The sequence below is a fragment of the Rhinopithecus roxellana genome, chromosome 2 (genome assembly GCF_007565055.1).
Source record: "Rhinopithecus roxellana isolate Shanxi Qingling chromosome 2, ASM756505v1, whole genome shotgun sequence".
Lineage (NCBI taxonomy): Eukaryota > Metazoa > Chordata > Mammalia > Primates > Cercopithecidae > Rhinopithecus > Rhinopithecus roxellana.
The window spans coordinates 152,146,918-152,168,889 of record NC_044550.1 but is presented as its reverse complement, the minus strand read 5'-3'; the positions used below and the strand labels follow the sequence as shown (position 1 = coordinate 152,168,889).

Below are 21,972 nucleotides of genomic sequence, written 5' to 3'. Positions count from 1 at the left end.
AGATAATTTTTGTATTTTTAGTAGATACAGGGTTTCAACATGTTGGTCAGGCTGGCCTTGAACTCCTGACCTCAGGTGATCCATCCGCCTCGGCCTCCCAAAGTGTTGGGATTACAGGCATGAGCCACCACACCAGGCCAAAAATAAGACTTTATGTTTTAATAAGGGTACCCTGATTGCTGTGTGGAGAATGAATTGACAAAGGCAGGAGTTGATGTAGGTAAGCAATTGGAAGGTGATTCCTGGAGAGAGGAACCTCTTGAGATTAGATTGACGCTGTGGAGCAACAGAGGAGTGGACAGACTTGAGAGACTCTTGGAAGGTAAAAATCAATAAAACTTGCCATTGACCGGGCACGGTGGCTCACGCCTGTAGTCCCAGCACTTTGGGAGGTCAAAGCAGGTGGATTGTTTGAGGTCAGGAGTTCGAGATCAGCCTGACCAACATGGTGAAGCCCAGTCTCTACTAAAAATACAAAAATTAGCCAGGCATGGTGGTGCACACCTGTAATCCCAGCTACTTGGGAGGCTGAGGCAGGAGAATTGCTTGAAGCCAGGAGGTAGCAGTAGCAATGAGCCAAGATCATGCCATTGTACTCTAGCCTGGGGCACAGAGTGATAATCCACCTCACACAAAAAATTAAAAATTAAAAAACTTAAAGCTTGCTATTGGCCTGAATGGGAGTTAAGAGAAAAGGAAGAACAAAGTAGACTACTAGATCTGGGGCCTGGGCTACTGAGTGGTGGTGTTATTATTTGAGACGGGAAAGTCTAGGGAAGAATCAAGCTTGGGTGAAAATCTACAGTTCAGGACTCAAGGCTTCCCATCACGTCTATTGGTGCAAGGCTGATTTTAGAGGAAATGGAGAAAATCAAAATGACTCAGGACACCTATAGCTTTGCCAGCTTTGACAAGGACTCTCTGGACAAAAAGAGGGAACATTCACATTCAAAAGAATTTTCTTCCCAGGATTTCACAGTCTCTCCTCCAACTCTTCTCCACTCCTTTAGCTCTGGATCTGACAAGCAAACTCCTGCCACCAGAAAAGTGATGAGTATGTCCTTGCATTCCTCTCTCTTGGCCAGAAAGTGGAAAATTCCCATGTCTTCTTTTTAGGTCAGGGAGTGTTGCAATTAAAGAAAAGAATTTTCCTAGGATAAGAAGGAAAGGAAACAAAAGTACCAGCCAGAGAACACAAAGTGGACGGAAAACGAAGAGTGTTTTCTGAGCTGCCCAGGTTCTGACCCAAACAACACAATGTTGAAAGAGCTGAGATGCTGGAGCTGCAGGGTGCAGGTGGGGGTGTCCGGGGCAAGGCAGGAGAGGGCATCGGGGATCCTATATTATATGGTAGGCATGGTAGGCTCTGCAGAGGATTCTCGCACTCAAGCTTATAGTCATTGAACACCTTTGAATAGCGCAGTGTGGTTTGCATTTCAGAAGGATCCTTATGGTAGGACTGTGGGGGGTGAGGAAAAGAGGTAAAAATTGGAGTTGGGAGATGTAGTTAAGAGGCTGTGACCACAGTCTGGACAAGCGAAGGCAAGGACTTGAACTAAGGTCCTGGAGGCAAGAAGGAATGAAAGAAAGACCTGGTGCCAAGAATGATTTGGGAGGTCAGTCTGGAGATTTCCCAGTTTAGGGAACTGGGCAGATTCTGAAGGGGCAGGGGATGGGTTAGTCAAGGACAATGTCCAGGCTGAAGGGACCCTTGGAACTGTGACATCAACAACTGAGATAATACAGGACAAGAAGGAGGTTTACAGGAGCTTGAATAGGATTTGTTGACTCCTGTGATCTGGTGAGAACCTAAATCCTGTCCCTCAAAAGTCGTCATTGTTCTGGTCAATCGATGCCCCACCCAGGCACTCAGTCACTGGTTCCATGCATTTGTTCATATGCTAATTTGTTCATAAACTTCTGGGAAATTACTTTCTATTTCTTATCTCCTCGCTGTTTCTTCCTAGTCACCAAGTACTCAGCCTTGCATGTAGAAGGTACTGTATCCAAATGACCTTTTGAATTTAGTGGCATTTATACAGTGTGAACCATGAGGCTAGGAAAAAGACACAGGAGACCAGTCGTGGTGGCTCACGCCTATAATTCCAGCACTTTGGGAAGTGGAGGCTGGTAGACTGCTTGAGCTCAGGAGCTAGAGACCAGCCTGGGCAACATGGCCAGACCCCATGTCTACAAAAAATACAAAAATTAGCCAGGTGTAATGGCACACGCCTGTGGTCCCACCTACCCAAGAGGCTGAGGTTGGAGGATTGCTTGAGCCCGGGGGTTGAAGCTGCAGTAAACTGTGATTATGCCACTGCACTCCAGCCTGGGTGACAGAGCGAGACCTGTCTCAAAAAGAAAAAAAAAAATAAAAAGACAAAGGAACACTAAAAAGACAAAGGAACACTAAAGCCCACCCAATTTAGATGAAAGGACAAAAAGAATGTTTTCCTTTGAGTTCTTTGGTTAGCAACTCTGTCCCCATTATGTGCACATAAATTATTTCAAATGGCAAAGAGCACAATGATGTTTGAAATATCATTGCTGGGAGCCAGGAGGGTCCCTGTTCTTTCCTTATCTGAGTAGCTTGAGTAAATCAGTGACCTCTCCTACTCAGTTTCTTTTTATTTTTTTCTTTTTCTTTCTTTTTTTTCTTTTGGAGACAGAGTCTTGCTCCATCACCAGGCTGGAGTGCTCTCTGGGCTCACTGCAACCTCTGCCTCCCAGGTTCAAGTGATTCTCATGCCTCAGTCTCTTGAGTAGCTAGGATTACAGGTGTGCACCACCATGCCTGGCTAATTTTTTTAAAAAATCTTTAGTAGAGATAGAGTTTCACCATGTTGGCCAGGCTGGTCTTGAACTCCTGGCTTTAAGTGATCTGCCCACCTCAGCCTCCCAAAGTACTGGGACCACAGGCATGAGCCAGTATGCCTGGCCTTCTACTCAGTTTCTGTGTGCAAATGGTGATAAATCGCTGCCCTTTCTTTCTGTGGCTGTGAGGATCATCAAATAAGCTCATATATTCAGATATGCTTTGGAAGGAGTAAAATGGCATTGGAAATACCGGGCCATATAAAATGGAAAAGCAAAACTAAACTGAAAGGAAATGACCTGTATACTTCTATTGGTCCATCGGGATTTTGGAAGTACCAGGGTAATTGAAATATTTATTTTTCATTCAACTTTCAGGTAAAATGTAGACCCAGTGGGTGTTTTATCCTCTAGGTGGTGTGTGTGATTGCACGTGTGACACAAGGATGAGGTACTTGTCACACAGCTTTAGAATGAAACTTGAAAAGGTTACAGAGAGGGCTGTGAATTTTAACCTGTGCTCCAAGATGGAGTACTAAGCAGCACCTATCAGAAAAGCTCTTCCTTTGTCCTCCAGGTGGGGTGAAAAGGGAACTCTTGAATCTCCAATCCCACTTTCTCAGGTTCTATTAGTGGCTTTAGTGAAAGCAAACAGGACTCAGACAGGCAGATAAGATAACCACTATCTGAAGTGTGAGCCTGCAGTTTTAAATTGCCTACTATTTGGAAATACTTTCAGTCTCATTTGGATGCTAAGGGCAAAACTTAAATCTATCACACATAGCCCTAGACGACTTGTTTATTAAATGTGCAGAATAAAGATTTGATGCAAACTTCTATGGCAATAAACCAGGTTCATGGGTGGGTATTAGGTTAAACCAAACGAATCGCTGACATTCAAGGGATTTTTGGCTGCAACAGTTACATAGGCCAGAACTGCCTAATCTAATCCAGATTCTGTCACTGGCAAATTCGAATCACCCACAGGAATCTTTGACAGAATTTATATTAGTCATTCCTTACTTTTTGTGTATGTGATAGTCTGGTATGTCTCTAATTGTCTCAAAGAGTATTGAAGTATACGTTAAATCAAGTTTACTTTCATATATCTTTACAAATAAAAATATGTCATTGCACTCTTATTTAGTACAATATGTGTTAATGTTAGAGAATAAACACAAATCTTGGAAATCATCATGATCATCCTGAATTTGACCAGAATAGAGGCAAGCATTAAATCTGAATTAGCAATATCGTGTGTGTGTGTGTGTGTGTGTGTGTGTGTGTGTGTGTGTGTGCGGGTGGCTGTAGCAACATAACCACAAATACATGAATCTTGTAGTTGGATAAATCATTTTGATTCAGCCAACCTTTATTTTCTCAAGTGAACAAAATGCGGCTTTCCACAATAACAAGAATATCAAGTTTTTCACAGGGCTGCCATAAGATAGTATTTGATAATAAATATTTTCTATAATGAATGCTTGTTTTAGAATGTTGCTTTTATGGAAAAACCTCAGAAAGTTAAATCTTCTAATTCCACAATGAAGTCTAGTCTGTCAAAATACTGTTTTTGTGATAATAAAGGCAAAACCTACTATGCTATTTCTTACCAGCAGCCAAGTTTTTTTTTTTTTTTTTTTTTTTTTTTAATGTTTGAGAATTTCAGCAGTTGATGCAAAGTGGACATTATGAGCCACGGATCTATGTTACAGGAGTCAATTTTAGACATTTAATTTGAGTGGAATTTAAGTTTAGCTCCTCCCTTACCTCTTTGAAGTTGCTGGGGCCCTGTTGCATTTTAAATCTACTCAAAAGTGTCTATAGGAGCAAGACCCGCTGGTCGCAGCCACTGATGGAGTTCACCGCCAACCCTCTCCCCACTCCTGTCCCTATGCCTTTGTTCATGCAGTTCCCTCTAGAAGAAACACACCTCTGGTCGTTTTTCTCTCTCTCTTTCTCTCTTTTTCTCTTTCTTTTTTTTTCTTTTTCTTTTTCTTTTTTTTTTTTTTGAGACAGAGTCTCACTCTGTCGCCCAGTCTGGAGTGCACTGAAAAGATCTCGGCTCACTGCAACTTTCATCTCCCAGGTTCAAACGATTCTTGTGCCTCAACCTCCCGAGTAGCTGGGACTACAGGCATGTGACACCACGCCCGGCTAATTTTTATATATTTAGTAGAGACAGGGTTTTTCCATGTTGGCCAGGGTGGTCTCGAACTCCTAGCCTCAAGTGATTCGCCTGCCTCGGCCTCCCAGAGTGGTGGGAATACAGACGTGAGCCACCGCGCCCGGCCCGTTCTTTTTTTTGAGACCGAGTCTCTCTCTGTCGCCAGGCTGGAATGCTGTGGCTCGATCTTGGCTCACGGCAACCTCTGATTCTCTGGTTCAAGCGATTCTCCTGCCTCAGCTTCCCGAGTAGCTGGGATTACAGGCACGCGCCAGCACGTCCAGCTAATTTTTGTATTTTTAATAGAGACGAGGTTTCACCATGTTGGCCAGGATGGTCTCTAACTTCTGATCTCGTGGTCCTCCCGCCTCGGCCTCGCAAAGTGCTGGGGTAACAGGCGTGAGCCACCGCGCCAGGCCCGGTTCTTCTTACTCTTAAAGGCGGCTCAGACAGCAGCCCAAGAAGCCCCCCGCCCCGCCCCCCAAACCTCTTAGTTTGCGTAGAGCGCCCCGATTCCGTGTGGTCATGGCTTTATATTTGTCCCTCTTCCAGTTGAAATAACTTGTGCGCCTATTAGGGCCTGGCCCGCGGTGGAATGGTAGCGGCTGCAGCTGGAATCGCATCACCTCCTCCTCCCCTCCCCCAGCACTGACACACGAGCCCCAGTGTCCTGAGGATGACTCCAAACAGCGTCGGGACTTCAAGTGGAACCTCAGGCTTGTTGAAGAGTGGCCTGGAACTGCACCAGATTTCAGGGGTGCCTGGGGAGGCTTAGAGATGGGAGACGCCCTGACTTGGTTCCTTTCCAGAACATTTGGGAACACTTGGCTTGGTTTCAGGCACCAAATGAGGACTCGCCCACGGTGGACTTAGTTCTGAGGTGGCCTCTTGCTCCCTCTAGTGGTTTAGAAATCACAGCCCTGCAGGCGGGTCAAAAACGGGTCCGGTTTTTCTCCGAGGAGGAATTCTCATTAACCATTTAGACATCTACTGTGCAGTGAAGTCAATTCATGAATACGTTTCTGAGCAATCCAATAATTAACCAAATGCACACACAATAAGGACTTTGGACCGTCTTGTGGGATCCTTGGAGGACCTTGGGTTCATTTTATAATGCAAACCTAACATGCTGTTAAGTACCCAAGGGATAATTGAAAATATGTTTTAATCAAAGCCAATCACCCTGTCATTGTCAGCCTGTGAAACATTAGCTCATGGAGCGGGATGACAGCACGCAGTTCGCTTATCGCTCCAAGATAACTCTACCAGGATGACAGAGAAGCATCAGATTTGGAGATGTCACTAGTCTGGAGTCTTAGTTACATTCAAATTTCATGATAGTCTATCCTTGGGGAACTGAATTGTCTCTTTTGAACATAGACAATTTCCTAGTTGAGTGAGTTCAGTCATTTTGTGATTCAATATCAGATCATTACAGTTCCTTTGGGACATAAAAACTATCGTTTCTAGAGACAGAGGAGTGTACTTTGCTATGTATGTTCCTGCCCTATACATACACTTCTTATGCGACATATATTTTCTGAATGACTTAAAAATAATAGCTGAATGTGGCATCTTTCTTCAGAATTGCACGAAGCTTTAAATATCACCTACTGTGGGGTGCAGTGGCGCATGCCTGTAATCCCAGCACTGGGGAGGTTGTAGTGGGAGAATTAGGCTTGATTTTCAGAGTTTGAAACCAGCCTGGGCAACATAGGGAGACACTGTCTCAATTATAAATAAATAAATATCACCTCCTCCGGGAAGATTTCCTGAGGCACCAGACCAGCCTGGGCTTCCCACAGTGATGATGGCCTCCCACAGCACTGGCTGACCACAGAGCACTGGTCATGCCTGCCATTTAATCAGGGCCTGGTTTGTTTTCCGTCTGTCTCCTCTGTCCAAAGCTGAGCTCCATGGTTGTTGGTCCATGACAGCATCTCAGAGTCTAGCACAGTGCCTGGTATAGGAGGTGCTGAATAAATATTTATCAACTGATACAATCTGGTGGGGGGGTAAATGCTAAGGAGACAGACTGCAGAGGAGAGCTGGTACTGATTTTTTTTTTTTTTTTTTTTTTTTTTTTTGAGACAGAGTCTCACTCTGTCATCCAGGCTAGAGTGCAGTGGTGCCATCTCGGCTCACTGCAACCTCTGCTTCCCAGGCTCAAGTGATTCTCCTGCCTCAGGCTCCCAAATTGCTGGGATTGCAGGGGGCCACCACACCTGGCTAATTTTTGTATTTTTAGTAGAGATGGGTTTCACCATGTTGACCAGGCTGGTCTCGAACTCCTGACCTCAGGTAATCCACCTGCCTCAGCCTCCCAAAGTACTAGGATTACAGACGTGAGCCACCTTGCCTGGCCTGATTCTTAGGGCTGTGAGGGAACCCTTCATTCAAATTATGAGCAGAAAAAAATACCTGATTAAAGGCTCAGGATAGTGAGGTGCAGGGCTGAGATTAGCACCCAGGTGGCCAGTGCACATCTGCAACCACAGTGCAGTGAGAGAAACCCAGAATTCTCCCACTCAACTCCCAAGTCAAGCAGGAATCACCATCCCCTGGCTCGTGGAGCTGCATTTCTTTGCCAAGGGCCTGACGGAAACTGTCCTAAGCTCTGGGGGATGGTTTACCAGCAGGACTGTCCTATTATCTTAACATGTGTGGGATGTTTACCTTTCCAAAGGCATTTTTTTTTTTTAAACAGACTGGAGTGCAGTGACATGATCTCAGCTCACTGCAACCTCAGCCTCCTGGGCTCAAGAGATCCTCCTGCCTCAGCCTCCCGGGTAGCAGAGATGGCAGGTACATGCCACCACACCCAGCTAATTTCTCTACTTGTAGGTGAAATGGGGGTTTCATCATGTTGGCCAGGCTGGTCTTGAACTCTTGACCTCAAGTGAGCCACCCTCCTTGGCCTCCTAAAGTACTGGGATTACAGGTGTGAGCCACTGTGCCTGGCCTCTAAAGGCATATTTTTAAAGCACTGAAAATTAAACAATAACATAAATACCTGGAAGCTCTGGAGGCAGCAAAGACAGAGGCCAAAAGTGTGCCAACTGTACGAATAGAATAAAGAGTAAGGGTAAGACTATAAAGAGGAATGAAAATATGAGGCCAGGCGAAAAGACAGGGAAAAGAGAATGAAGGTGTTCCTTCTTGTGTCCTTCAGCTTTCCTTCGGTATCACTGACTATCCGAAGAGAAATGTAGTTAAACAGGCAGCATGTATGAATTGAATGCTGGGAAAGAAACACATACTTCTAAAATCCCACAGGAAAATTATAAATGTGAGCAGGTCAGCAGGGAGGCACCCAGCCTTGGTAGGCCTCCTGGGATGTCATGTAGCTGAGTGTGTGTTTTCAGCCCTGCTATATCCCAGGTTTCATTTTTGAGTGAGGGTGATTGTATTTGGAGTTAGAATGAGTAAACCCTTTTTGACTTTATTAGGTAGGATTGTTAAGGTTGGCTGTAAATAATAGAAAAAAAATCAAAATAAGTGGCTTAACGAGAGAGAAGGTAGAATTTTAGGCCAGGCACTGGCCTACATTTGTGGTTCATGCCTGTTATCCAAGCACTTTGGGAGGCCAATGCAGGAGACCAGGAGGTCGAGGCTGCAGTGAACCATGATTTCACCAAGGCACTCCAGCCTAGGCAACAGAGTGAAACCTGGTCTCAAAAAAAAAAAAAAAAAAAAAAAAGAGGCTGGGTGCAGGCGCTCACACCTGTAATCCCAGCACTTTGAGAGGCCAAGGCGGGTGGATCACCTGAGGTCGGGTGTTCGAGACCAGCCTGACCAATGTGGAGAAACCCCATCTCTACTAAAAATACAAAAAAAAAAAATTAGCCGGGCATGGTGATGCATGCCTGTAATCCCAGCTACTCGGGAGGCTGAGGCAGGAGACTCGCTTGAACCCAGAAGGCGGAGGTTGCAGTGAGCCAGATTGCGCCATTGCACTCCAGCCTGGGCGACAAGAGAAAAACTCCATCTCAAAAAAAAGAGAGAGACAATTTTCTCTCTGCTCGCGTGGCTGACTTGCAAGGGCGCCGCAGAAAGACAAGAAGCCCAAGAAGTCAACCTGGAAGTTTAATTTGGACCTTACTCATCCAGTAGAAGATGGAATTTTTGATTCTGGAAATTTTGAACAATTTCTACGGGAGAAGGTTAAAGTCAATGACAAAACTGGATATCTTGGGAATGTTGTTCACACTGAATGCTTCAATAAAATCACATTCTTTCTCAGAAACAGTTCTCTAAAAGGTGTTTGAAATACCTTACCAAGAAATACCTTAAGAAGAGCAATCTTCATGATTGGCTTTGAGTGGTTGCATCTGACAGGAGACTTATGAACTTCATTACTTCCAGGTTAGTCAAGAAGATGAATCAGAGTTGGAGGACTAGGCAAAGGCTTCCCTTGTAGGGCTTTGCTTATTAACAAAATAAATGAAGTATATGTGAGAAATACCAAGAAATTGGCTTTTAGTTTATCACTGAATAAAAAAAATTGCACTCTTTTAAAAAAAGAGACAATTTTCTTTCTGCTACATTTTCAAGAAGGCAGGAGAAAGATTATCAGGCTTTGTTTGGGGCTTAAGGGTGAGGGATCTTCTACTTGATAGTACCACAGTGCAGAGTTTCCCTTTTCAAGGTGGCCTCATAGTCTAAGTTGGCTGCTGAGGCCTCACTCACACACCTGCTTTCTATTCAGCACAAAAGACCAGACTGAGAAGGATGCATCCTTTATTTTAAAGGCGCTTTTTAGCAGTTGTTCTCACAACTCGTGCTTACGTCCTGTTGGCTGGAACTTTTCTTCATGACACATTGACCTGCAAAAAAGTTGGTGAAAGGAAAGCTTCTGTTCCGGGGCGGGGGGCGGGAGTGGGGTGGGGAATAAACTGAAATTAAAAATCAAGGACTCTATTACTGAGAAGGAAAGGAGAATGATTATTGGAGGACAATATGCAATATGCAGTCTTCATCACTGGAATCGAACATATATTTTTTTGTTCCTGAAAATGAGTCCTGCCTCACTCTCTCCAGGGCATGGTGAGGGTTGGCAGTGGTAGCTGGTAGAAAGCTAGTGTCCTTAAGACAAAGATTGGCTTTAATCCTGCTTTGGGTTTTTGGGTGATCTGAAATCCAAATGTGGACACAAATGTCTATTTCTGTGTTTGTCTTTGAGACAGGGTCTCACTCTGTCATCCAGGCTGGAGTGCAGTGGCGCTATCTTGGCTCACTGCAGCCTTGACCTCCTGGGCTTGGGTGATTCTCCCACCTCAGCCACCCAGGTAGCTGGGACTACAGGTGCCCATAACCATGCCCAGCTAATTTTTTGTATTTTTAGTAGAGATGGGGTTTCACTATGTCACCCAGGCTGGTCTCGAATGCCTGGACTCAAGCAATCCACTCGCCTCAGCCTCCCAGAGTGCTGGGATTACAGGCATGAGCCACCGCACCCGGCCAAAAGTCTATTTAAGAGCACAAATGAGGGAAAAATAATCTAGCTTTGCCAATTATATTATCACTAAAGCTCTTACGTTGTTGTAAAAAGTCACCAGACATGTTGTATAATGTCACTTCTTCCTTCCTTCTTCTTTTCTTCTTTCCTCCCTCCCTCTCTCCCTCCCTCCTTCCCTCCTTCTCTCCGTCTCTCTCTCTCTCTCTCTCTCTCTCTCTCTCTCTCTCTCTCTCTCTCTCTCTCTCTTTCTCCTCCCCCCACCTTTAGAGACAGGGTCTTACTCTGTCACCCAGAGCTGGAGTGCAGTGGTGTGATCATAGCTTACTGCAGCCTTGAACTCCTGGGCTTAAGCCTCCTCCCACTTCAGCTTCCCAAATAATGTTGAATTTAGATGATAAGTTTACACAAGTCTTTAAATTCAACCAACTCTCATCCTGTGGATTCAGAGACAACAGCTGACTATCCAGGAGATAAAGGTTCCTTGCTGTTCCTTTTCACTATCTTCTTTGCTTATTGGAAAATGCTGGAGTTACCCTAAATTCTGTCCTGTTTTTTTTTCTCTCTCATTTTAATGCTTCTTGAGTTTTTTCCAATTTGTCATGTTTAAAAGTGGACTCATCCTTTCTTTTCTTTTCTTTTTTTTTTTTTTTTGAGACGAAGTTTTGCTTTTATTGCCCATGGCTGGAGTGCAATGGCGCGATTTTGGCTCACCGCAACCTCCGCCTCCCGGGTTCAAGATATTCTCCTGCCTCAGCCTCCCAAGTAACTGGGATTACAGGCTACTGGCTGATTTTGTATTTTTAGTAGAGACGGGGTTTCTCCATGTTGGTCAGGCTGGTCCAACTCCCGACCTCAGGTGATCCGCCTGCCTTGGTCTCCCAAAGTGCTGGGATTACAGGCGTGAGCCACCATGCCCGGCCGATCCTTTCCTTTCTAACCCTGTTCCTGGTTGTCCCCTACTGAGTAGACAGCACCAGCCATGGCCTCAGCCAGGTACCCTACTCTCCCTCACAGTTCACATTTAGCCAGTGAGTGTTAGGCTTTCTACTTCTTTCTCTCTAATTCACTTTTCACTTTCTCCAAACTTCCTGCCATCTGCCAGGAACAGGGAAGCATCCTCTCTTGCTCAATTATAGCAGGAGCCTCCCTATCTCCTCAGATCATCCAGGCTGATCTTGCTAAAAGTTCAGCTCTGCTCCTGTCTTGCCCCTCTTTAAACCAGATTCTTCCATAGAATTAAGCCCAGGTTCTTTTGTCAATTGTTTTCCTTTTTATTAATTAATTAATTATTATTATTTTTGAGATTGAGTCTCGCTCTGTTGCCCAGGCTGGAGTGCAGTGGTGCGATCTCGGCTCACCGCAGCCTCTGCCTCCTGGATTCAAGTGATTCTCCTCCCTCAGCCTCCTGAGTAGCTGGGACTATGGGCACACGCCACCATGCCCGACGAATTTTTGTATTTTTAGTAAAGACCGGGTTTCACTGTTGGCCAGGCTGGTCTCGAACTCCTGACCTCGTGATCTCCCCACCTCAGACTCCCAAAGTGCTGGGATTACAGGTGTGAGCCACCATGCCCAGCCTTATTAATTTATTTTTTAGAGATGGTGTCTTGCTCTGTCTCCCAGGCTGGAGCGCAGTGGTGTGATCATAGCTTACCTCAGCCTCGAACTCTTGGGCTTATGCAATCTTCCTGCCTCAGCCTCTGGACCAGCTGGGAATACAGGCGTGTACCACCAAACCTGGTCAATTTTTAATTTTTTTGTAGAGATGGAGTCTCACTATGTTGTCCAGGCTGGTTTTGAACTCCTGACCTGCAGAGATGGGAGGATCGATGGAGCCTTCCATCTCTGACTTTTAACATGGTCTAGAAGGCCTCCATGAGCTCCATCTCACCTCTTTTTTGCTCCTTCCCCACGGACCTTTACAAGGTGCAGCCATTCCAAACTCCTTTCGCTTCTGATTATCTCATGTTCTCTCTCACCTCCCGGCCCATGCAATGAGGTTGCTCCCCAACTACATTCTTACTCCTCTTAGATTTGCAGAGAAGCCTTCCCTGAAAGAAGCCCTCTCTCACTTCCCAGATTGGGTTAGGCTCCTCCTGTGCGCTGACTTCATTGTCTCCCTCCAACATTGCTTAGAATTTAAGTTGCAACTTTATGTCTAATTGATTGCTCCACTAGTCCATAAAATCTAGGAGGAAAGTGCTGTATCCTCAGCCCTTGACACACGGCCTTGTACATCTTAAGTTTGCATATGAACCACTTTATTTACCAGGGATATTATCTTATTTAATCCTCAAGACAACCCTATAGGTTGTGCATGATTATTCCAATTGTTGTCATTGCTGTTATTTTAAATAAAGATGGGGGCTCACTATGTTGCCCAGGCTGGTCTTAAACTCCTGGGCTCGGGTGATCCTCTCACCTTGGCCTCCTAAAGTGTTAGGGTTACAGTCGTGAGCCACCTTGCCTGGTCAATTATCCCCCTTTTAATGGATGCGCAAAGAGTCGAGGTTCCACTGGTTTTCCACTGCAGTGTCTCTGCTGAAGACTTAAAAAAAAAAAAAAAAAATCACAGAGCAGTGCTGGACTCCTGGGACTTGCAGAGGACAAGGCCCTCTCTTCAGTGAGGCTGATCTACACAGAGCCAGCCCTCCTTCCCCTCCCAGCCACAGCTGTGTGTTGGAAAGCTGGAGGCCTGGGCCCCTAATAAAGAGCAGACCTCCCAATCTCCTCGTTCCATCCCCCTCCCCTCACACGGTTTTCAAATTAAAAGCAACTAAAACGAAAGACCTAAGGAGCAGGAGAGGGCGGAGGCACAACAACATGTCTAAACCGAGGAAGGAGGCTCTCTCGCGAGGGAAGGGGTATCCAAAAGCCAGATCCAGAGGGTTCCAGTCCTACCAGTCTTCCCAGACTCTAAGGAGTGTATGGCCCACCGGGCTGGACTGGACCAGGAAACAAGTTCTTGTCCTCAGGTCCGTAAACAGGCTGTGGTGTTAGGAATCCTCTGCTTCTACTTCTCCTTGGAGAGCGAGCCCCTCAAACCCAGAAGAGAGGCTGCACCTTTAGATCCAGCCAGCAACCACAGAGAAGAGGAGGTGGGTGCAGAGTCCTGGGGAGGGTAACTTTCACCTCAAGCTGCACAGACCCATCTCGATCTTTTTGGAGAATTCCTCCTTTTCCAAGACTTGTGCCGTTCTGAATTCTGAGCGTGCAAAGAGACTCCTTAGAGCTAGCTTACAAGCCTCAGCTGGGGCAGACCCGAGGCCAGGGCGTCCCTCTCTCTGCCAGGATCCCTCACATCTGTGCGTCGCCTCCACTACCTCCGGGCAAAGGACCCTTCCGCGCTGGACCCAGGGAGGGGGCTATTCCAGATGCAGCCAAAGGTTAAAGGGGGTGAGGGAAGGAGCAGTTAGCACCATTTTCTTTTGCAAACCACCAAACGGGCACTTCGTTTTCAAACTGTGAAGCCAGAAACATCCCCTGTTCCCTTGCCCCGCCCATCACCATTTGAAAAAAATAATTCACAAGTTTAAACGTGATTTTCACAACTAACGGCTTTGATAACTTACATTCGTAAGGCTTCTAGAGCAAACGGACTTGAATTCTTCGCGGAAAGTATAATTGGGGGTGGAGCTGTGGAGCAGAGGAGGAGAAGACACAAAAAGCCAACTCAGCGGGAAGCGCCCTCAAAGCCAAAGGTGTGGCGCTCGGAGCTGCGGCCTCACTCGCCCGGGAGTCGGGGCCGGGAGAACAGGCCCTGGAGGCAGGGCAAGGCACGGCGAGATTTTGCTTGTGTTTTTAGTGACCGTTTTGATCTGGTTGTAAAAAGTTTACGAGACCCTCTTTTTGAAGGTCAGCTCATCGACTGCACCTTTTTATGCCCTTGCTCCCAATTTCATGTCGCCTGCAGGCGTAGATGCGCAAGGCCGAGGACAGAACTGTCACAGTCCCTACCCTTTTCTCCCAACTTCCCGGCCCGGCTCAATTCGGAAGTTGAGCCTCCTTCCTTTCCGCACGCAGCCTCCCCGACTCCCCGTTTGGGGAGAAAACTCACATTCTTAACCCCTTGATAATCCCTTAAGGAAAAAACAAAACAAAAAACCCCAAGAGGCTGAAAATTAGAATCCGGGCGCGGGTTGAGATCTGCGCAGAGCTGCCCAGGCCGGTGCAGGTCGCTCCTCTCCGGGTACACGTGATGGCCTGGTCCCCTCCTCCCACCTCCCGCACGGCGCCCAGTCAGAAGCACAGGAAGGGGAGAAAAGACCCGCAGCCCGCCTCAGGAGGGCAAGCTTTCTCGCCCCCTGTGGTTCCGGGGCCATCCAGGACCCGGGGCGTCGAGGGACCAATCTGGAAGATCTTAGAACAACACTGGGAGAACGCGGCAAGAACTCGCCCCGCCTTCACCCGACGCTCCAGACTGACTGCCCGGCGCAGACCCGATCTTCCCGAACCAGCCTCGTACCAGCCTTAGAAGGCGGAAAACAGGATTCAAATCCGCCTATGAGCAGTGGTAGGGGCGGGGGCTGTGGGGGCAGGACTCGGTTTAAGGAACCAACCGCCTCAGTTCGAGGGTCTTCTGTCCGGAGGTTGCTCCTGACCACTGGGTTTATTTTGTTTTGCAGAGGAGGCAGATGTTGACCTCTCTTCTTTGCACAGTCTCTCCGCGAAATCTTCCCCCAACCATTTGCTTTCTTGCGCCACCCCCCACCGGGGCACTATCCCCAGAGTCAGCTCCTCAGGCCTTTAAACCTTCCAGAATGTCACACATGGAAACCTTTAACAAATGTTTGTTAATGGTCATAACAAAGGCATCATTCAAATTAGGCAGGTAATTACTACCAGAAGGACAACTGGGTGCTCGCTTGCTCATCCATTGCTTTCTGCTTTAAACTCCTGAGGAGTCGCTGCCTGGAGCCACTCCCGCCCGGGCTGCTTTTCGGGCCCCGAAATGCTCTGAAATGAACTGTGAAGTTACCATTTGTGGGCGGAGAGCGCTGGGGCCCTGCGGACGGAAGACCCTGGCTTGACCGGGCTAGCAGTGTCGCCGAAACAAAGCAGTCCTTCTGGGTAGGCTCTCTGTCTCGCCTCCTACCCTCTGGGGCAACTTGCCTAAAAACCCAGTTCTCAACTTAACAGCAAGAAGCCCAGCAGCCGCTTTTGCCTTTTATTCCGCACTCTGATTTTTGGGGGGAATCGTTTGTTCCCGCTCATTTTCTACAAACATTACGGTATCCTGTTAGCATTCCGAACAAGGGGCTGTTCATATATTTGCCTTCAATGATTTCCTGAAGGAACATGTGGAAGTAATAGCGAGCTGTGCAGTCACCCGAGCTGAAGATGCACGAGAGCGGGTCGCGTAGAAGAGCTGGGGCAATGGGGCCCCCAGCGCAGCCCCAGCCGCCCTATTTCGGAGGCTGATACCCCAAGATCCTGTCCTGATTAGACACAGCACCGCGCCCGTTGGAGTACTTCTCTGTGACTCTCCTCTGTCCACTGCACTGTGTCCACCCTCCTGGTGAAGGAGGAGACGGCTGTTGGACGTGTCAGTCCCAACCTGGCCACCTTGGCCATTTTCAGAGTGCTTGTGTGGGGGTGGGGTTGAAGGAGAAGGATGAAAGATGATCCCCAATCCCAACAAGAGAATTCAAAAATCAGAGAGCGAGAAAGGTGAACGCGCTCCCCTCCCCCGCTGTTGCTGGGAAGCCCCACTCTGCCCAGGTCTGGTTTCTGGAGCATCAGCGCCCCCTTTCCCTCGCCGGCAGGATCGTTTCCTCCCGACACTGGCCTCGCGCCTTGGGCGCAGGGTTTGGGGCTCAGCTGTCAACTCCGAAGCATTCGTAGGGTTCGACCCACTCGGCGGGAGGGAACGGAGGGAGAATCAAAAGGCACCCTCCCCCACGACGCGGAGGCGGCAGGACGATTCCCCAAACGCCCAAGCTTGAACTTTTTTGTATGCGAGATAGAAGCCAGGGCAACCTCGCCCAGATAACCCCCAAAACAAAGGCACGACTAGATAAGTGACTTAAAGGGAGTAAAGGTCGTTCTATCGGAGAACGTTCCAAACTTACACAGACTCTCTTTTCTTTGTACCCTATTTCAGACTCCACCCAGTCTTGCACACACACACACACACACACACCCCACACACAAAACAAAAACCCATCGTTGTCATATTGGACTCAACAATTTGCCTAATCCCATTAAAGAACTAGCAACCATATAGCCCTTAGCCCTTCCCCTAAAAGACCTTTAGTTCAAAACGGCGCAACCGCTTGGAGATTTCTCCCGAGGGCCCTATATCTAGTTGGGCCGAGTTTGTAGAAGGGACATTTCTTGATTCTAGATTTATATTCTCCCTGGGTATTAAATGCAATTTTGTATGTTCCTTTTCTTCTTTTCAAAGAGAACACAAAACTATAGGAGTCTAAGAAAATAACCCCAAAATGGGGAGGCAAACTCATTCTGGAAATGATGGGCTGTCTGTAGTTTCACAAAACCGCTTTCCCGGCAGAGCACCAACACCTCCCCCTTCCACCCCCCCCATCCCATCTGGTCGGCTTCTCCCCGCCCTGCAGTTGTTGTCGAAGTCTGGGGGTTGGGACTGGACCCCCTGATTGCGTAAGAGCAAAAAGCGAAGGCGCAATCTGGAGACTGGGAGATTCGGAACGCAGGGGAGTTTGGGCGAAACTTTTATTTTGAAGAGACCAAGGTTGGGGGGGGGGCTTATTTCCTGACAGCTATTTACTTAGAGCAAATGATTAGTTTTAGAAGGATGGACTATAACATTGAATCAATTACAAAACGCGGTTTTTGAGCCCCTTACTGTTGGAGCTACAGGGAGAGAAACAGAGGGGGAGACTACAAGAGATCATTGGAGGCCGTGGACACACTCTTTACTCCATGTGTGGGACATTCATTGCGGAATAACATAGCAGAAGGTAAGGGAGAAGAAAAAATGATTTTTTGTTTATAAGACAAGTCCCTGATCAGACTCTGGGACTGGAGAAAGAGAAGTAACTTCAAACTTTGGGCGACAAGAAAAAAAAATGGAGCTGGATTCCAGTTGTGTGTCCAGAGAGCAATTTTTTTTTTTTCGGAATAAACTTCACTTGGGGATGGGTGGGAGATAACCATAGAGTTAGAAAGTCTAGCGATTTTTTTTTAAACACACATTTTCCAGACCTATTTTTAAAAAACAATGTTTTTCTAACAACCCTATGGCCTCCCAAAGAAATTGTTTAGGCTTACATTTTTGAGGTTTCTTTTGGGAATGGGGGTGGTGTTCATGAATACTGGGCCGAACACCAAGGAACTGGGGGTGGAGGCAGAGGTGTTTGCCCTCTTCTTGGCAGTGGGTCCTGGAAGGCGACAGGTTTTAAATGAGTGTTTTCATTCCTCGCCTGCGGTTTGGCGGGACAGCGCTGCAGCCCGCGGTGTGGAGCGCGGCTGGGGGACCAGGGGAGGTGGGGAGAGGGGAGCGCCGAGGGGGCGCGGGAAGGGGTTGCTGGTCGCAGGAGGCGGGCGGGGCTCGGCTGGAGACCGGACCTCCGTGCTGGCCTGCAGCACATGGAGCCGGTCGAATGCGCGTAATTACTGGACGGCGCTGCTCTGGGTGAGAGTCCGGGCCAGATTTGGCGCGGCGGTGACGCGGCTGCGGGACAAGCAGAGGGGCGCGGGCGTGGGCGAGGGTTTGGGGCGCTCTGGAGGGGTTTGTCGGGTCAGTGAGGTGCTAGGGAGAGCGGGTGCCTGCTCGGCTGTACGCTCGGGTTGCACGCCCTAGCGCGGGGGCGACAGCGGCGGCGCGGGCGGGCGGTCTGGAATAATGACAAACACATTTGGCCCTGAGTGAAGAAGTCGATGTCGCCTCGCATTCCAGCAACTGGGATTTGAGGAATTTCGAACCACACACCAAGGGGTCCTCATTGTGCGCCGTGGCCCCCGCCCGTCTCCCCGCGCCCCCTCCTCGGTGGAACCGTTTCTGCATTGCCCGGGGCTCTGCTGCCGCTCAGTTCTGGCCTCAGGCAGGAAGAGAGGAAAGGTCTACAGGAAAGTGTCGAACTTCTTGTGAGTAAGTTAGGGACCACTTGGAACTGGGGAAACTTGTTTGCAGGTAAGAGAAAGGTGGGCGGTAAACCACATTCTCCCTCCAGGCAACTGAGCCCTGGGCACCCCCTACCCGGCGCCCCTTTCTGCGCGGGGGTGCACGGCACTTGCCGTCTGCGCTCGCCCAGCGCTGCTCGGTCCTCTCTAGTCGCCCTTTTCTCCGTCTCTGAAGACGGCTTCAGAGCCATCTGTGCGTACTTCTCCTTCCTCTGCTGTCTACCCCCATGGAAACCAGGTTTATACACGATTAACTCCGCCCTGCTGCGTCCGGGGAGCGGGCTGCGTCCGTTTGACTCTGAATATGTGGGATCAGCTGTTCTATTCCGAGAGGGTGTCGGCCAGGTCGGAGCGGCAAGGAGTGTGGCCCGACCCAAGTCCTGTTGCCGGAGGAAGCCAGGAGCCGGGGCCAGGCCAGGTGTGCGGGAACTGCCGGTGACCTGGCCTCGCGTCTTGGTCGGGAAGGACTTGTTGCCCCGGCCGGCTGTCGGTTGTGCAGCCCTCCCGCAGCCAGAGGGCCGGTCCCGCACTGCGCTCCCCCAGTTCTGCTAAGACCTCAGGATGTGCGCAAAGAGTGCCTGGAAGAACTTGCCACTCACTCCATCTCTCTGGGTGGGAGGCAAGCATGGATGGGACCCCTGTCAGGTCCCGACCGCCCCACGTCCGAAAAGCCCCGGGCTGGGCGGTGTGGGAAATGGCTTTTTGGCTCCGAGGCCGAATTGCTCAATGTTTTGGACCGACTCGCCTCGCCGCAGTCGCTCCTGACCAGAACTAGACAGATTTTTGGAGCAGGGAGAGGCATCCAGGGCAAACGAAGCACGACAATGCACCGCAGTGCATCTTACCGGACAAATATCCCGCAGCCACAGGAGGGGAGGAAAGGGCTCCCCGGGCGTGCGCACCTCACCAGTCGCCGAACTGTCCCACCCCCGACCCCTAATCTGGTCAATCTGGACCCCCGCACTGCCGAATTGCATCCCCTCCCTCTTCTCCGTCTCTCCTCGGCCTCCACCTTTCCACAATCCTCACTATGAGGAGGCCCTGTCTCGACTTCCCGACAAGCGCGAGGCCGAGCAGCCTCGCTTTGACGCACAGGTCAGGCCCTGCTTCGGAGCTTGCACAGTTTTGGGTTGAGCCAAGTGCAGCTGGACCTCGTTCACAAGAGTGAGGAAGAATGAGAGTGGGGGGACGCCAAGAATGAACCCGTCGTTAGCCCCCGGTGCCCTGGCTCTTGTTTAAATCCTTAGATCGAGAGGGACTTGAAGGAGAGCCCAGGCTCCCAGCTCTCCGCCCCTGGGCCAGTTTCCTCTCGGGACGCGGACCTAGGAGGGATGCAGGGGGAGGGGCATTGGGCTGGGCTTTCCAGCTGCAAACACGTCTGGCGCCGAGGCGGGCCCATTTTGTGCCTCCTGGGGACAGACCGTGGGCGGCGCGCAGCAGCGGGACGCGTTTTGGGGACGTGGTGGCCAGCGCCTTCCTGCAGACCCCACAGGGAAGGACTCCCTCTGACCTCCGGGGAGCTGCGACCAGGTTATATGTTGCTGGTGGAAAAGTGGCAATTCTAGGAAAAGAGCTAAAAGCCTGATCGGTGACCGAAAGGTGTGGGTCTCAGGGTCCCCCTGGTCTAACTCGCCGGGTCCACCCGCAGCATCAGCCTTGGGGCGGCAGATAATCTTTCGGTCTCGCCTGGGGCGCAAGATACAGGATGGGGCAAATGGCTTCTCCCAACTTCGCCCTAGTTCAGGTTCTGCCAGATGGTTGTCGTTTGCTGAAGTGGCTCGGCAGCATTTCCTATTGTTTTAAACTGATCAGTGAGTTTCAGCCCATCAGTGAACCCGGGATGGGCTGAAAAAGTAGATTGTACGAGGGAATAATGGGAACCCCGACTTGGGGCGCCTCCTTCCTTGCCTCCTACTGCAGTTTCTCGGCCCCCGCGAAAGGGGAGCTACAAGCGCGGGTGGGCGCGGACTCGTCAGGGGGCAAAGGCGGCTAAGGCGCGTGTCGGGCAAGGTGGCACCAGAGGGCACTTTTTTTTTTTTTTTTTGACAGAGTCTCACTCTGTCGCCCAGGCTGGAGTGCAGTGGTGCGATCTCGGCTCACTGCAACCTCCGCCTCCCGGGTTCAAGCGATTCTCCTGCCTCAGCCTCCCAAGTAACTGGGATTACAGGTGCCCGCCACCACGCCAGGCGAATTTTTGTATTTTTAGTAGAGACGGTATCACCATAGTTGGTCAGGCTGGTCTCGAACTCCTGACCTCAGGTGATCCGCCCACCTCGGCCTCCCAAAGTGCTGGGATTAACAGGCGTGACCCACCGCGCCCGGCCAGGAACAGTTCTTAAATGCCGAGAGGGCGCAGGCTAGCTCTCTCCAGCATTCCATGTGAGCCGCTACCCACGGCCGGGCGGCTCTCGTGCCCATAGGAGGCGCTGGCGAGCGCCTGTAACCCTAAACCCCTCGGCCCTTTTCTCCCCACCCGCCCCGCCTCTCTTCCCGCTCTCCCCCCTCTCCCCACACCCTGCCCGGCCCCCTCTCGGGTCTCAGTTGAAAACAATGCAAACGCCGAGCGTTGTGCCTGGGGCGTGGCGGCCTTTGCAGCTCTGAGGTACAGAGTGGGGCGCGCATGGGCGCAGGTCCCGGGAGCGGCTGGGCATCGCCACCAACCCCAGGACAACCGAGCCGCCAAGGGCGTGGTGGAGGCGGGAGGGAGAGCTGACCGCGCAGTGTTCCTCTGGATCCCGGGGTCAGAAACCGGACGGTGGCTGGGGCTGGACTGTCCGAGCGCAGAGCCTCCCGGGTGAAGTCTGCGCGCAGCACTCCCGGCAGCGCTGTCGGGGACCAGGAGCCTGTGCTGCGGGCTAGCGAGCCGGCGAGCCAGCGAGCCGAGTAAGATTTGCGGGGCTGTCGCGCCCTCTAGTGGGCTCTGGGGGCGCATCCCACTTTCCCCAGCCCCGGGCGGTCGGCCCCAATCTCAGTGGAGCGCGGTGCTGGAACCCCGGGGGCCTGGAGCGAAAGCTAACCTGGGTCACTTTTCCTTTCCTTCGGGCCGCCAGTGGACGCCTCGCAGGCTCTGTGTGGGCCCAGGAAGCGCCGGGTGGACGAGAGGGGGCCGAGGTCGCTGGGTTTGGATTGAGAATGGAGCGTCCTTTTAGTTCAATGTGGGAGAAGCAGGGGAGGATGGAGGAGGATGGGTCCCGTGCGTTCTCGGGACGCAGGCGGCGTCTTCTGCGTTCCAGCCCCTCGCCAGCTCCCTTGCCCCTCGGGCGGCCTGTTGCTGTTTGCTTGTTATACGACCCTGCGTTATTGTGCGACGGGAACAGTCGTTTCCAATCCGCCCGCGGTTCCCGGGCTGCGCGGCCGTCGCGGCCTTCGCCAGGCTGGTTTATGAGGGGCGGCAGTGGCGCGCGGACAGATAGGGCAGCGCAACCCGGGA

At 50.1% G+C, this 21,972-nt stretch overlaps 1 protein-coding gene and 1 pseudogene across 4 annotated transcripts in view; both read left to right on the top strand.

Annotated features, from left to right (window-relative positions):
• Window positions 1-861: 861 nt before the first annotated feature.
• Window positions 862-9,382, top strand: LOC115892707 (annotated as a pseudogene). Its single transcript, XR_004052604.1, has 3 exons — window positions 862-1,054; window positions 5,534-5,579; window positions 9,024-9,382. The product of XR_004052604.1 is annotated as a 60S ribosomal protein L22-like 1 (transcript).
• A 7,752-nt stretch (window positions 9,383-17,134) lies between these two features.
• Window positions 17,135-21,972, top strand: part of PDGFRA (platelet derived growth factor receptor alpha) — a 62,236-nt gene continuing 57,398 nt past the window's right edge. Inside the window, exon 1 of one of the 3 annotated variants that reach the window (XM_010358986.2) lies at window positions 17,135-17,380. The gene's annotated coding sequence lies outside the window, so the exon portion shown is untranslated. Of the gene's footprint in view, window positions 17,381-21,339; window positions 21,426-21,972 lie in introns of those variants that run through there. The other 2 variants (XM_030922364.1, XM_030922357.1) reach the window with 2 other exon arrangements.